The sequence below is a fragment of the Hypomesus nipponensis genome, chromosome 5, assembly GCF_054491055.1.
Source record: "Hypomesus nipponensis isolate SF chromosome 5, ASM5449105v1, whole genome shotgun sequence".
Taxonomy (NCBI): domain Eukaryota; kingdom Metazoa; phylum Chordata; class Actinopteri; order Osmeriformes; family Osmeridae; genus Hypomesus; species Hypomesus nipponensis.
The window spans coordinates 10,608,307-10,618,607 of NC_140365.1; positions in this window are offsets into that span (position 1 = coordinate 10,608,307).

Here is a 10,301-nt window from a genome sequence, read left to right on the forward strand (position 1 = left end):
ACAGCTAGTTGCAAGCGTGCACGAGAGGTCTCGGAGCTAGAGAAAAAAAGAGCCACTGTTTAAAGCTAGAACGGAAGACACGGAAGTGGAAAGACGCGTCCAGTCTCGCGCTATCGCTTGCCTCACTGCGCCACTGAGCACTTTTCATAGAAATGAATGGGGACGACATCTTGGAAGACAAATGTAGCGTACTCTAGTTATATTAACTCTATGGCTTGTATGGCTGCAGCCTCCCGCCTCATGCCCTCCCGCCTCATGCGCTCCGGCTTCTACTTTTCAAAATAAAAGCTTGTCTGGTCCGCTATTTCCCCTTTCTACTTTGGTGTACGTGTTTTTTTTTGTTGCTAGACTACAAACTAAAAATCCATTCTAGCAGCCTGGGAGGCCCGGTTGAGTTTAGGCGTCACAACAACGGTTGAGGTTAGGATTAGTTTAAGGCCAGGAGTCGTAGCAGAGGTCGAGATTAAGGTTAGGCACAACCACGACAGTTGGGGGACAATGATGGTCGGTACAGCACACCGTGCATTTTGTCGTCTGCGGTACACTGATGTGTACCTTAAGGAAAATCACAAAAATGAACCATCAAAGTCTGCAACCATAAATTGCTCTAGGTAACGTTAGCTAATATTCACTAACAAATGTCAGCATAAAACGCTGATTCAGTCATCGCAGGTTTCATTAAATATACGTTAACATCAGGGAAAACATGCAGAAATCAGCAAACTATATTTGTAAAAAAAGTACAATTTTAAGTTTTTCAATTTATTGCAACAAACGTGCTCACGAATTTACCTTTAACTCCATCGGTACAATAATTCGCAATTTGGTATTTTTGACCCTCTGCGCTTACCGTTGGACAGCTTGGGCATGAGACGGGAGGGCATGAGACGGGAGGGCATGAGACGGGAGGCTGCAGGCATACCCATCTCCTTGGCTTGAGGAACAGCCCCGGTGGATGTAGGTGGTATTGCATTTCCGATTTTCTACCCGACTCGTCTGGTCGTTTTTATTATATTAACTCCAGTCAACATATCTAAAACTATCTCCCCCAAGAATTTTTGTTCGATTCTCGAACCTGGCTGATACTAGAGATCTCTGGCCACTGGATTGCAGGGCTTGATATTAACTTTTTGAGGCTCTTGGCCTTTGGACAAATACATTTACGTTTCACTTGTCTATGCACAAAAGTCACTTGACCTGGATACCTTTAGGTAGTCTGACCTGACCTGAAGTGTTCGGCAAAACTAGCCTGGCTAACGGAGGTCGCTTTCTCAGACACTGATGAATTAAACAGGCTCAGTCAAAGAAATCCAAAATGCTGGTCATCTTCATCAGGCTCGTACTGTATCTACATTAGACAGTCCTCCCTGACGTTTCTAGTGTAGAATGGAGTGAAATACAACATTGTGCACACTGCCAGTGAGCAAGTCTGACTGAGGCTAATGTCAAAACAGTGTAACTGGGACGCATTCTCACTCAGATTGCCAGTTTAAACAAATCAGAAAAATAATCGGACCAGCTGGCTAAAAGCAGAATTCCCATATCTCTTGAAAGCTGCCCTGATCGACTTTTTAGATGTAGAATTCACAGTATAACTGTAAAATTATGAACTTTGTGACATGACGTTAAGACATGGTTGCCGCTCGAATATGCGGTCTGTGCCGGGCGACATTCTCACTCAAATTTCAAGACTTTCGTGACCCAAATCAAAATTGTGATGCGACAGATCAATGGAATTACATTACATTTAGTCATTTAGCAGACGCTCTTATCCAGAGCGACTTACAGTAAGTAGGCTACAGGGCCATTCCCCCCGAGGTAAGTAGGGTGAAGTGCCTTGCCCAAGGACACAACGTCATTTGGCATGGCCGGGAATTGGTCTGGCAACCTTCAGATTACTTGCCCGATTCCCTCACCGTTCAGCCACCTGACTCCCGTCAATGGGTAATGGCTTTCTCTCTTAAAGGCTGTCCTCCTCGACCTTTTTGGTCTTTTTAAATCTAACTATTTGTATTATCCATGTGGTCCTTTTTCCATTTAAAATGCTATCCTTTCCCGATTTTCTGCAACCACATTGCGTGCGCATCCCGAATGTTTACAAACAAATAATTGGCTACGCTGCTACAGCCGTGTTGCTTTTTTCCGGAATATGTGCTCAGATTGACCATGAACACGAAATAAAACTTATATCTAAAGTGTGGTGAAGTATGACAACGTTTTTTGTCGTCGGTTGCCATGGTGAATCATATCGGAGCTCCATAGATGTTGGCTTTTGGTAGTATTCATGCACGTGCTAAACTCAGAGTTGCCGTAGGCCTACTCCGAGTTGAGTTAACAAATTCATATCAGCTTTTCAGGAACCACATTTTCGGAGTTTCCCATGTTAGAGCAACTCAGAGTTCAGGACGATTTTCAATGAAACCGGGCGTTGACGCTCGCATACGCTCCCACAATGCCCTACAAGCGTTAACGCCCGATTTCATTGAAAATGAATTGGAAGCCGACGCTCCGCACCGCGCCCCTGTAGTGTACACGCACGGTAACTCCAGATGCGCTTTTTCAGTTATCCTGGATTTATTTATTCTACCTTTGTGCAATAGCCCCCAGGATAAGGGATTAAGTCGGGATATTCAAGTTATCCTGGATGAATTTAGCTTTGAGTTGGTTGCACGAAAGCAGGATGAATTAAACCCATCCAAGTAACCATGGAGATTTATTCTTTGCAGCTAGCCTGTTCCCGAGCAGGCTAACAGCCAGGCTAAGATTAATTCTGGAGTCTCGTGTTAAATCAACTGCCGCTCTGATCCGAAATAAACGTTTTTAACAGGTATTCCGCTGTCGTCTGAATGTGTTCTCATGTATTTTTTATTGACATGCATTACTTGTCACTATTGCTGTCACAAGTTTAATTTAAACCCTACTATTGCAGTTGTTTAGAAATGGTTGATGAAGTTGCAACTGTGATTTCAATGAAGTCAGTATACTGAAGGCGATATATCCTACACTGCTCAAAAAAATAAAGGGAAGACTAAATTAACACATCCTAGATCTGAATTAATAAAATAATCTAATAAAATACTTTCTTTGATTCCATTGATAATTGATCATTTTTGTGTGATTTTGTTGTCAGTACATTCAACTATGCAAAGAAAAAAGTAGCCTATTTAATGAGATTATTTATTCATTCAGATTTAGGATGTGTTATTGTTCCCTTTATTTTTAACAGTGTTATAACAGTGTATAAAGTCCCATTCACCTGTGTTTCTTACTGCACCATGGCATGCCCATTTCTGAACTAAGTTTTGGATGACGAAGCATTGATATTGAGACGTGCTTTCAGACGTGAGAGGTTAATACATTGTTTTACAGATATGCTTAAGTGTGGATTGAAGTCACTTGTTTTTCTAGTTTCTTAATCTCCAGATACAGTTTCCTCAGTGTTTTCTTCTTGATTTCAATACCAAGGTCTAGATCCTGGAGACTTTTATTGACAGCAATCTGTGCATTTGCCAGCTCAATTAGCTTTTTCAGATGTTCAGTAGAGACATCTGACAGTTTGTCAATTCTGTAAACCACCCATTGATTAGCACAGCAGGAATTGTGCATGATTTAGATTTCTTTTAGCCCATACTATGTTTCCAGGCTGGCTGTCAGGCTCCTACTGCGTCTGGATCCTGTTACAAATATACATTATGAGTGCTATATAACTGACTTTTATTGTGTCAATTGTTGTGTGGTTTGAGTTATATATTGTCATGTGATACCTTCTTGCTGTATACAAATTGCCCTTCTGGAGCAAAGAATAAACTGATCTGAAATGACTTCTCATCCATTATGGGCTAAATATGCATTTCCATACAATTTACATGATACCTCAGGCCTTCTGGAGTACAGTGACACAGTCTCCTCATCATCAGCTGCCGAAGCCCCTTCCCATACTGCAGAAGTTCCTTCCCCTTGCTATATGGAATAGACTTTGTATTGACAGGATGTGCCAAGCCATGTGCTTTTAATGAATAATACCCACTGGATCTTCGTCTGGTGGCAGAAGTGTAACTGTGTCGCTGTTTTAAACCAAGGAAGGCCTGTGATGGAAGAGATTCAGGGTGGGACAGCTACCACCTGCAAAAACTGCCCTCTTCATACAAGGTACTTTCAGGCCTTGTGTGTCCAGCGACAGAGTTACTCTCCTGCCACCAGACTGTAGCAGAATATGTAGCAGGCATCTTGTAAGTAATTTCTACATACCATTTACAAACTGTTAAGGCACTTACCAGCCTGCAAAATGTTTTTATATTTCATCTTGACTTGTTGCCAGGATCTTTTTTGTCCAGTCATGTTTGTTCTGTATGAACATTAATTGTAGAAATATATTTAGAATCAGACACCGCTTATAGAGATTTGTGCAAATGGTTGTAAAACAAATTCTTACATTGTGAATAAGGATTTGAAATTAGGCCTAGTCTTTAGGGTAAATTTCCCAAGGAAAATTAATTCCTTCTGCTCACTTTTAAGGCAAAGTAGGATAAATAAGAATACATTGTATTTACATAGTGCTTTACATGGTAGGCTACTCAAAGACACTTTACAGTAAAACCAGCATATTTAGCACATAAACACAGATACAGCAATACAACCAATACATAAACAAGCATATTAAAAGCAATTACAGTGTACAACTTTCTTAGTAAGTATAGATACTTTTCAATCATTACGCTTTCAGTAGGTCCGCGATTGTCTGCCAGGCTTTTCTCTCTGTTTAATAACAGCAGCCGTATTTCCTTTTTTACATTTTATATGCTTCACAATGCTTTAATTTTTGTAATTAGTTGCTGCTTAGCGGGTGAAAAATATGCGGCACGCGTCTTCTCCATTTCTGCACCCGTCAATCTGTGATCGATACCATGGTCTAGTTAAGAAAGCCGTGAAGGTGCACTTATCCCAACTATGTACATCTGGATTGACATTGATTCACCTTCTCATCCTGGTTTGGCAAACGTGCAACCGAATAAGCCGCAATGAACGGATCACACTAACTCCAGCTGCGCTTTTTCAGTTATCCTGGATTTCTTTATTCTACTTTTGTGCAATAGCCCCCTGGTCTCTCCACAACCGAAAACTAACTCGAAAGCGAAAATTCTTTAATTTAGTTAACTATTAGACATTAAGCCTTGTTCTTATTTTGAAACATGTTCAAAATATTAACATTGAGTTTTTATTATTTTGTTTTTATTTGTTTGTGGGTCAGATAATGGCTCTGACTTTTTGGATTGTTTTATTTTGACTTTTTCTGTCTCTTCAAATCAAAACACTTCAAGTGACCCCATGTTGGCTATTGGACCTGTTCTTTACGTAGCTAGTAGCCTACATTGTTATATGTAGTCCCATTTATAACACTGGAAATCCAAAATTTGGTAATCTTGAAAAGTTTGAATTTGAATCAGGGTGATCCAATCCAATGTTGCTTTGAAAAACCAGCACAAAAGTCAACTTGATTACTTGATCCTGGATAACAAAACATGGGATTTCCAAAAACAGATAATTCTGATCAGGATTAAACTTTTGGAACCACTGGGCCCTATAAATTAGTTTGTCTAACTGACATAAGATTCGTCGTCGTCGTCGTCATCTGCCGCTTGTCCGGGGATCGGGTCGCGGGGGCAACGACCTAAGCAGGGAGGCCCAGGCTTCCCTCTCCCCGGCCACTTCCACCACCTCTTCCTGGGGGACCCCGAGGTGTTCCCAGGCCAGCCGAGTGACATAGTCCCTCCAGCGTGTCCTGGGTCTTCCCCGGGGCCTCTTCCCAGTGGGACGTGCCCGGAACACCTCACCAGGGAGGCGTCCAGGAGGCATCCTAATCAGATGCCCGAGCCACCTCAGCTGGCTCCTCTCAACGCGGAGGAGCAGCGGTTCTACTCTGAGCCCCTCCCGGATGACCGAGCTTCTCACCCTATCTCTAAGGGAGAGCCCGGACACCCTGCGGAGAAAGTTCATTTTGGCCGCTTGTATTTGCGATCTCGTTCTTTCGGTCACTACCCATAGTTCGTGACCATAGGTGAGGGTAGGAACGTAGATCGACTGGTAAATAGAGAGCTTCGCCTTTCGACTCAGCTCCTTCTTCACCACGACGGACCGATGCAGAGCCCGCATCACTGCGGACGCCGCACCGATCCGCCTGTCGACCTCGCGCTCCATTCTTCCCTCACTCGTGAACAAGACCCCGAGATACTTGAACTCCTCCACTTGGTTCAGGATCTCCTCCCCGACCCGGAGATGGCACTCCACCCTTTTCCGGTCGATAACCATGGCCTCAGATTTGGAGGTGCTGATTCGCATCCCAGCCGCTTCACATTCGGTTGCGAACCGCTCCAGTGAGAGCTGAAGGTCACGGCCCGATGAAGCCAACAGGACCACATCATCCGCAAAAAGCAGCGACCCGATCCTGAGGTCACCAAACCGGACCCCCTCAACACCCTGGCTGCGCCTAGAAATCCTGTCCATATAGGTAATGAACAGAATCGGTGACATAGGGCAGCCCTGGTGGAGTCCAACCCTCACCGGAAACAAGTTCGACTTACTACCGGCAATGCGGACCAAACTCTGGCACCGGTCGTACAGGGACCGGACAGCCCCGATCAGGGAATCCGGTACCCCGTACTCTCGGAGCACCCCCCACATGAGCCCCAGAGGGACACGGTCGAACGGCTTTTCCAAATCCACAAAACATGTGTAGACTGGTTGGGCGAACTCCCATGTACCCTCCAGGACTCCGCGGAGGGTATAGAGCTGGTCCACTGTTCCACGGCCAGGACGAAAACCACATTGCTCCTCCTGAATCCGAGGTTCGACAATCCGGCGGACCCTCCTCTCCAGGACCCCTGAATAGACTTTCCCAGGGAGGCTGAGGAGTGTGATCCCCCTAAAGTTGGAGCACACCCTCCGGTCCCCCTTTTTAAAGAGGGGAACCACCACCCCGGTCTGCCAGTCCAGAGGCACTGTCCCCGATGTCCACGCGATGTTGCAGAGTCGTGTCAACCAAGACAGCCCTACAACATCCAGAGCCTTAAGGAACTCCGGGCGGACCTCGTCCACCCCAGGGGCCCTGCCACCGCGGAGCTTTTCAACCACCTCGGCGACCTCGGCCCCAGAGATAGAAGGGCCCCCCCCGATGTCCCCAGACTCTGCCTCCACGTCGGAAAGCGTGTTGGTGGAATTAAGGAGGTCTTCAAAGTATTCCTTCCACCAATCCAGGACGTCCCCCGTCGAAGTCAGCAGCGCACCGTCCCCACCGTATACAGTGTTGACAGAGCACTGCTTCCCCCTCCTGAGTCGCCGGATGGTGGTCCAGAACCTTTTTGAAGCCGTTCGGAAGTCATTCTCCATGGCCTCGCCGAACTCCTCCCATGCCTGGGTTTTTGCCTCCGCGACCGCCAAAGCCGCGTTCCGCTTGGCCTGCCGGTACACATCAGCTGCCTCAGGAGTCCTACCAGCCAATAAAGCCCGATAGGCCTCCTTCTTCAGCTTGACGGCATCCCTCACCTCCGGAGTCCACCACCGGGTCCGAGGGTTAACGCCGCGACATGCACCGACCGCCTTGCGGCCGCAGCTCCGGTCAGCCGCTTCAACAATGGAGGCCCGGAACATGGCCCATTCGGACTCAATGTCCCCGGCCCCCCCCGAGACATGATCGAAGCTCTCCCGGAGGTGGGAGTTGAAGCTCCTTCTGACAGAGGGTTCCGCCAGCCGTTCCCAGCAGACCCTCACATTACGTTTGGGCCTGCCAGGCCTGACCGGCGTCCTCCCCCACCATCGGAGCCAACTCACCACCAGGTGGTGATCATTTGACAGCTTCGCCCCTCTCCTCACCCGAGTGTCCAAGACATGCGGCCTCAAGTCCGACGACACGACTACGAAGTCGATCATCGAACTGAGACCTCGGGTGTCCTGGTGCCAGGTGCACATATGGACACCCTTATGCTTGAACATAGTGTTCGTTATGGACAAGCCGTGTTTAGCACAGAAGTCCAACAACAGAACACCACTCGGGTTCAGATCGGGGGGGCCGTTCCTCCCAATCACGCCCCTCCAGGTCTCACTGTCATTGCCCACATGAGCATTGAAGTCCCCCAGGAGGACGAGGGAATCCCCGGGAGGAGCGCTTTCCAGCACCCCCTCCAGAGACTCCAAAAAGGGTGGGTACTCTGAGCTGCCGTTTGGTGCATAAGCACAAACGACAGTGAGGACCCGTCCCCCCACCCGAAGGCGGAGGGAGGCTACCCTCTCATCCACCGGGGTGAACCCCAATGTACAGACACCAAACCGAGGGGAAACAAGTATTCCCACCCCAGCTCGACGCCTCTCACCAAGGGCAACTCCAGAGTGGAAGAGAGTCCAGCCCCTCTCAAGGAGACTGGTTCCGGAGCCCGTGCCGTGCGTCGAGGCGAGGCCGACTATATCTAGCCGGAAACTCTCTACCTCGCGCACCAGCTCAGGCTCCTTTCCCGCCAGCGAGGTGACGTTCCACGTCCCTAAAGCTAGCTTCTGCAGCCGAGGATCGGACCGCCAAGGCCCCCGCCTTCGGCCGCCGCCCGTCTCACACTGCACCCGACCCCCATGACCCCTCCTGCGGATGGTGAGCCCACTGGAAGAGGGTCCCACGTTGTCTCTTCGGGCTGTGCCCGACCGGGCCCCATGGGAAAAGGCCCGGCCACCAGGTGCTCGCCATCGAGCCCCACCCCCGGGCCTGGCTCCAGGGGGGGGCCCCGGTGACCCGCTTCCGGGCAGGGGCAACTGAGAACCATTGTTGTGTTTCTTCATGGTTGGTTTTTTGAGCCACGCTTTGTCTGGTCTTTCACCTGGAACCTATTTGCCTTGGGAGACCCTACCAGGGGCATAAAGCCCCCGACAACATAGCTTCCAGGATCACTAGGACACGCAAACCCCTCCACCGCGGTAAGGTGGTGACTCAAGGAGGGGTGATGACAATGACATAAGATTGGCTTATTTAAACTCTTTTTATGGAACAGGCCTCAGGGATTTATCTTTCAGGACGGAACCAACACCAGTGGTGTAACAAGATCAGACCCCAAGATGGTTTATTTGATCACAGTGCAGTCAAGGTCCAAATAAAGATCAGTAACCAAGCAGACAGGGCAACATGGATAATCCAAAAGCGCAGTCAAGGTTTACAGACAATGGTTGTAATTACAGGCAGTAGCGGAGCCAGAGGGGTGTCTGGGGTGGCACTGGACACCCCTGACATCTGATTGGCCACCCCGGGTGCCACCCCCAAATGTTATTTCTACTGGAAATTTGATGCTGATTGACATCTCATTTGAACTCTTGTTGAAAGAAGCATTTATTTTGCTGCTTTGCGGTGCATTATTCAAATCGAAGAGAGACGTTTGTTGCAAGATACAGAAGAATAATAACAGACAGCAGAATAGAGAATATTTCCACAGCTCCACAAGCTCTCTTTGCGATTGAAAAAGGCATAATATTTGAAGTACGTTTTTAAGTTTGCATTGGGTTTAGGTTTCCTGAACATTTTTTACGTAGGTTATGTTGATTAGCTAGCCTACAGTAGCTGTGTAAGTTAATGTTAGAACTTCGACTCAAATAACAGACAAACTGAGACAGTCAGTAATTGTACTCCGTTTTCTTGTGCGGCTTATATTTCGAAGCAGTTTGTAATCCGGTTTTAGAACAAAAAAGTGGCTTTGTCTCAAGATCAGACCGTGCAGCTAATTTAATACTCAACACTTGAACGGGGGCTTATTACTTGAAAGAGGAATTATTTAGGCTACTGTGTTGTCTCAGTTACACTGTCAGGGCTTGGAAATACAGTGACTTGCTAAAGTAGGCAAATGGCTAGTAGTACATAACATTTCATAATAATTTCAGTTAATCGAACAGCTGCAAGACCCAGTGAAATGTTATAGGCTAGCTATCTCTAGCAAAACAACGCTAGCATCGCTAACAACATTACTAATTCAACTTTGGTAGTGTAACCAAGCTCTTTGTAAGTTTGTTTTAGATCTAATTGTATATGATCCTGTGGATAAAAAGACACGGACGCGGTCTCTTTTCATAACTTATATTTTACCACTGCTCTTCTTGATATCGCTAATCGAACAGCCCTCACTTATTTCACAAATGCGTTCAGAATCAAGCCTAGAAAGGTCTGCTACAGTAGGCTATCCTCAGGATTTGCAAGTTAGTTAAACTCATAGTATATCTCAAATAATTTTGTAGACATAACAATGGATTCTGCCACTAAATGAGTGACTTGGCTTTATTGG